A 6842-nucleotide genomic window follows, 5' to 3' on the forward strand; every position below is an offset into this window, starting at 1 on the left:
CTGTAGAAACTATGAAGGTAAAAGAGTAAACTTAAGGACCGAGCATGGTTATAGTTTTCCTGAAAAATTATACAATTCAGACACCTACACCCATTTTGAATGCAAACAATGGAGAGCACTATGCAAGGCTTATGCATTTGAGCCTGATATGCTTATCACATTTGATATTCGTCCGAAAGATGATATTAAAGATAATATCGAGATCTGGGTTGATGTGCAGACGCCTCCAGTTCTACCATTATCTGAGTTTCTCAACCATATTCATGTCTTCGATATTGTTTATTCAAAAATAGTTGACAACTAATTTCAATTGACAGCTTATTTTGATTCAAGTAAATATGTCCAGCGCTTGGTAGACAGGACCTACTACTGTCTCGGGGCTGAACTAAAATGCGAGGAGATAAGTCATTATGTTTCATGGTTTGAGGATCTTCATACTGTCAAGATCTTAGTACTCAAAACGTGCAACCAATAGTGTTCGTACTGAACTAGAGTCACATCTATTTAGGAAAGATGGTAAGATTTTTACTATTTGTCCTCAGTACATCTTTTGCGTACATTATTTTTAAGCTAAACTTCATTGTTAAGTATGTTACTACGATGTTCTTCAACAGGGACTCCCTATGATAGTTGTGCCTCAGTGGATCGAGGCTAAAGGTCGTATGTCCATGGTTAGCTTACGGCCAAGACATCCTACATTGCACATGAGTGCATTCAGGATGTCTAGAAGCGAGCAAGTCTTAATAATCAAAGACTGGAGCAAAATTGTGAAGAATCGCAGAGAAGTACTAGGGGGTAGCAATCAGAAACGCAGCCCACAATTAGGAGACAGGTTCATCTGCATGCTCCAATATGATGAATCAAGATTGATACACGTGTTCTATGCTATTTTACCTGAGAGATAGTAGCAGGAGTGATTTAGCTAGATAGATTGACTATGATGATTAACTAGTGGATTATTAGCTTGCTGGTGATGATATGATGCAAGATTTTTTATATAAGTTAATATGATGATGATGATGATGATGATGAGGTATTATATCATTGGGTGAAAGAACCGCGGATTAGTTTCAAGTGGATGGATCCTAAGTGATCAAGTAATGAATCATTACTTGATCACTTAGGATACATCCACTTGGAACTAATCCGCAGTTCTTTCACATAGTTAATAACTCATTATAATGTAAAAACAATCTCTAAATGTGTGTATGCATGTGAATGGTGGTGCGAGACATCCGCGCTCTACGGGAAATTCATAAATATATGCATAACATGTACAATATGTAGTATCGTAAAATACCAGCAAATGAATAAAATTAAATGAAAAACACAAAACTAAAGAAATAATAATAATAAAACCAAAACCCCTAAACCTTTTAGTACCGGTACTAATGGTCTCGCTGCCCCCGGCGCTGGCTCGTCCCCCGGTGACAACACTCGGCATGCTAGGTCGGCAGCGCATGATGGCGGAACTGTGACACACGGGGTGGCAGGGCGCGCTGACACACGACAGTGGGTGGGCCGGTGGCGGTTGGAGCTGAAATTTTCTACTCACCAACCGTGTTTGGGTTAAGGAAAATCATAAAATTTGGCTCAAAATCATTAAATATAAGAGCTAGAGACTCATTTTAAGGTACGTGACCTAAATTGGACGCGTTTTGCGCGGTTATTTTACGGGTTTGCGGCTTGAAAGAATCTGCTAGATATGCTCTAAACTCGACCCAAAATTGTTTCTTTTGACATTGCATTTGCATCTTTTTGCTCTCACATGCATGATCCAGTTTGAGGGTTTGGGTCCCGTGCAGCGGGGGCGTTGCGATGGCGCCGACGTCGCCAAAGACGGGGCTGTTGGTGGGCATCACCATGCGCGAGCTTCCACCCGACCGCAAAGGGATTAGCTCTTCTCAGCCTGCTAGTTGGCACACTAGGCGCGCGGAAATTTGGAATGCGTGTATAACTTGTTCCAGATAGCGATAGGGCGGAAAGTTGCTGAAGCTAGCCAAATGCTAAAGCACATTTGCTGAACTGGATGTTTTAACGGCTAAACTGCGTGTGCAGGGATCGTGCAATTATTGGAGATACTATCGGTTGATGTGACTAAGCGAACGGATATGTGTGACAATGGTTTTCCTTAGAACATCCACATCAGTTTCTCTTTTAGCTGCTGCGAGCACGGCCAATTGGCACTAATTCTTGAGATTTCTGAGAATGACAGCTTAGTATACTTATTTGAAAGGGACTCATTTGGTAGGTCAAGTGAACATGCATGCATTCGTTCGGAACGGCGACCTTTCTAATATTGGAACTATAGGCGGCTGGTAGCATGGTTGGTAGCCATGACTTCATCGATTGAACTGATTGACACTGTCGTATATGTAATTTACTATAATATATGTTCGTTAATTGGCTCACTGGTATGCACTTCCTAACCGCAGATAAGTTCGTTAATTTACTATAATATATGTTCGTTTTTTGACTCACTGATATATGTTCGTTAATTTACCTAGCAATGATACGGACATGCTCGCTTACCACCAAGTGCCAAGCATGTTTCTTTTCACACACTCAAATTGGTTTTCTAAATTGCAAACAAAGTGGCACACCACAAGTACTAGTATGCATGCGCGTCTTTATGTTGCAGAGTGATGTTGGTGAAAATAAGTCATCAACATGACAGAGAAATGATTCAAGACAAATGCCCATTGTGCATCTACTTGGAATTAGCATAAGAAAGCTTCTCCTGTTCTTACGCAATGACTATCTCCTGAATATGTAATTTGCACCACAATTAGGGCACTTATTGCGGAAAATACATACATGAACACACTTCAGAAAATACATTTCTAAATAGGATAAGATTCTGAAAAAATTACATATGAACTACTTCGGAAAAAGCAGTATATATGAAAAAAGTACATATCAACCCACGTCAAGAAACACATTTCTACCCTAAAAAAAGAAACACATTTCTAAATGAAAAAAAATCTGAAAAAAAAGTAGCACACATTCATCTCCCTCCATGTTGTACGTGCGACTAGAAAGTTTCATAGAAGAATTAAACAACTTCTTTTGCATGTGCGAAGAAAAAAAAGCATGTTGTAAAACACTATTAGAAGCAAGAAAATCATCATCTATATGGAGGCAAAATAAAAAGGCATTTTTCGTCAAATTTTATTCCCTGCACCTATTTTGCGAAGGTGTACGCGTGAAATTTTGTTTTATACTCTTTTACATTTTAAAACATATTTAAAATGTATTTTAGAAAGCGGGTTCATATATATGTAAGTTTGGGTGGTGCCTACCCTACCTATTGCTATGTTTAACTCTAGCATTTACTACAACTTTTCACCCAGAAATGCATGCGAGGGAGTGAGGGATTTATTTACTTTTTATTTCTTATGTTTCTACTCTTTGACCTCCTGTCAGAGTTAGTGGGGTACGGATCACACTTGTTTCTCCGACCACCCATGCAATGTAGCTCTGCGGGTATCAGCATTGGTAAAAGACTCAAACATAATTCAAGGTTCAACTCATTCAACTATTCAACGGCTCAACGCAAACAAGTATTCAACTCATAAGTTTTATTGAATTAAATTGAACAGAAATTCAGAAAACAAGAGATAAAGAGAAGAATAGAAGATTTTTTTTAGAAAATAGGAGGTTTAGCGGCTAAATTAGGGGCTAATTAGATGCTAAATTGGGCTATAGCCGGCTATTACCGGTTTTTCTCATTTAGCCTACAAATGGCTTAGCCATAGCTGGAGGTTCCCCAAAAGGCTATAGTTGGGCTATAGCCAGCTATTTAAAACTTGGCTCCTTACTCGTCATCGCGTTGAGGTCAGTGCAGCCTTGATCGTACTGGTTTGGGTCACTGTTTCCGTCTTCCTGCTGAACCTAGGCTTTGATCGTACTGCTAATGGCTTAAACGTACGGCCGACCCAAGTCTAAGGTAAATTTTCCAGACAACAGGAGCCAGTAGGAGGCGGAGTTCCTTGCACCCAACATGTGGATTGTGTCTTCCAAGGAGGAGAAAGAAGGCCGCCTCTCAGTAGAGTAGCACACCCCCCCCCCCCCATGAGAGCAATGCAACAACTATGGCGTGGTTCACCGAGGCACATCCACTACTAGGGAAAAGCCTAGCAGCAGCGCGGGTTTTAGGCCTATCAGTAGCGCGGGCAGGAGCGCTACTGATAAGGCGCTACAGCTAATGCTTAGCAATAGCGCGCCTAGACCAACGCTACTGCTGTCGACTCCATCGCCTCACATCGCCAGCCGCCGCCCCGCTGTAAGACTGCCCCCTGCCGCACCATGGCTGCCCTCACACACACACTCAGTACACACTCACACACACAGAGAAAATGTTAGATGATTAGATTAATTAGCTAGATATTAATGTCGAATGTTAGATGAATTAGCTAGATATTAATGTTAGATGAGTTAGTTTTTTTATACTTTTAGTTATAGATGAATTATATATATTAATGTTAGATATTAGCATGAATATATATAAACTGCAGGTTGTTATCAATTTGATGAAATTGTTCAAAATGAATGCCCATGGTAAACTCTATCGACAAATCTAACAACTTGCACTGAACACTAAGGCCAAGATAACAATTTTTTTGACTCCATCACAATATTTTCTAGGACATCAAATGTTAATAATACATCATAACTCGTAGGAATAAACAACCTCGTAAAGTTTGTGCTGGCCGGTCATCTTGATTTTATTATCAGCAGTTTTCTACAAATTAATAGAACTAGTGGAATTCTATATGAGATTTGAATTAGTAAGTACTTAGTTGAATTAGTAAGTGCTTAGTTGAATTAGTAAGAAAATAAATTATTTTTATTTATATTAAGTGCTTAGTTGAACTAGTTGAATTAATAGAACAAGTTTATTTTTAGTAAGAAAATTTAGGTTGATGAGATTTGATGATAAAATTAAATTTGTACTATAGAACTAGTTTATTTTTAGTAAGAAAATTAATAGAATTAGTTTATTTTTAGTAAGCGCTTAGAGAATTAGTTGAATTAGGGTATTTATATAGTTATGCTTCTTAACCAAATGAAATGTTTGGATGATAAGATTTTCAATTAATGTTTCAACTATGAACATAGGAAATATCGTCTGACGATGAAAAGAAATTCGGTATGTGCGAATACTGCAAAGACGAGCACGACATGTGCGACACGCCTCACCTAGTTGGTGGTAGGCGCTTCAGCATCAAGATGGATGACACATTCGAAGTGCATACAGTACGTCAAAACGACAAGTCATTTTTTCGTAATTAAGCACGACTTCTGCTTGTTTTGCTTCAACTTATAATTTTAATTTTGTACTATTCTACTAGCGTACCCCTCCCATGCAAGAATGTATGTCTTGGATATGGTTGGTTTCAGTACTATAGAAACTATGAAGGTAAAAGAGTAAACTTAAGGACCAAGCATGGTTATAATTTTTCTGAAAAATTATACAATTCAGACACCTACACCCATTTTGAATGCAAACAATGGAGAGCACTATGCAAGGCTTATGCATTTGAGCCTGATATGCTTATCACATTTGATATTCGTCCGAAAGATGATATTAAAGATAATATTGAGATCTGGGTTGATGTGCAGACGCCTCCAGTTCTACCATTATCTGAGTTTCTCAACCATATTCATGTCTTCGATATTGTTTATTTAAAAATAGTTGACAACTAATTTCAATTGACAGCTTATTTTGATTCAAGTAAATATGTCCAGCGCTTGGTAGACAGGACCTACTACTGTCTCGGGGCTGAACTAAAATGCGAGGAGATAAGTCATTATGTTTCATGGTTTGAGGATCTTCATACTGTCAAGATCTTAGTACTCAAAACGAGCAAACAATAGTGTTCGCACTGAACTAGAGTCACATCTATTTAGGAAAGATGGTAAGGTTTTTACTATTTGTCCTCAGTACATCTTTTGCGTACATTATTTTTAAGCTAAACTTCATTGTTAAGTATGTTACTACGATGTTCTTCAACAGGGACTCCCTATGATAGTTGTGCCTCAGTGGATCGAGGCTAAAGGTCGTATGTCCATGGTTAGCTTACGGCCAAGACATCCTACATTGCACATGAGTGCATTCAGGATGTCTAGAAGCGAGCAAGTCTTAATAATCAAAGACTGGAGCAAAATTGTGAAGAATCGCAGAGAAGTACTAGGGGGTAGCAATCAGAAACGCAGCCCACAATTAGGAGACAGGTTCATCTGCATGCTCCAATATGATGAATCAAGATTGATACACGTGTTCTACGCTATTTTACCTGAGAGATAGTAGCAGGAGTGATTTAGCTAGCTAGATTGACTATGATGATTAACTAGTGGATTATTAGCTTGCTGGTGATGATATGATGCAAGATTTTTTATATAAGTTAATATGATGATGATGATGATGATGATGAGGTATTATATCATTGGGTGAAAGAACCGCGGATTAGTTTCAAGTGGATGGATCCTAAGTGATCAAGTAATGAATCATTACTTGATCACTTAGGATACATCCACTTGGAACTAATCCGCAGTTCTTTCACATAGTTAATAACTCATTATAATGTAAAAACAATCTCTAAATGTGTGTATGCATGTGAATGGTGGTGCGAGACATCCGCGCTCTACGGGAAATTCATAAATATATGCATAACATGTACAATATGTAGTATCGTAAAATACCAGCAAATGAATAAAATTAAATGGAAAACACAAAACTAAAGAAATAATAATAATAAAACCAAAACCCCTAAACCTTTTAGTACCGGTACTAATGGTCTCGCTGCCCCCGGCGCTGGCTCGTCCCCCGGTGACAACAC

The sequence above is a fragment of the Triticum aestivum genome, chromosome 4B (assembly GCF_018294505.1).
Source record: "Triticum aestivum cultivar Chinese Spring chromosome 4B, IWGSC CS RefSeq v2.1, whole genome shotgun sequence".
Classification (NCBI taxonomy): Eukaryota; Viridiplantae; Streptophyta; class Magnoliopsida; order Poales; family Poaceae; genus Triticum; species Triticum aestivum.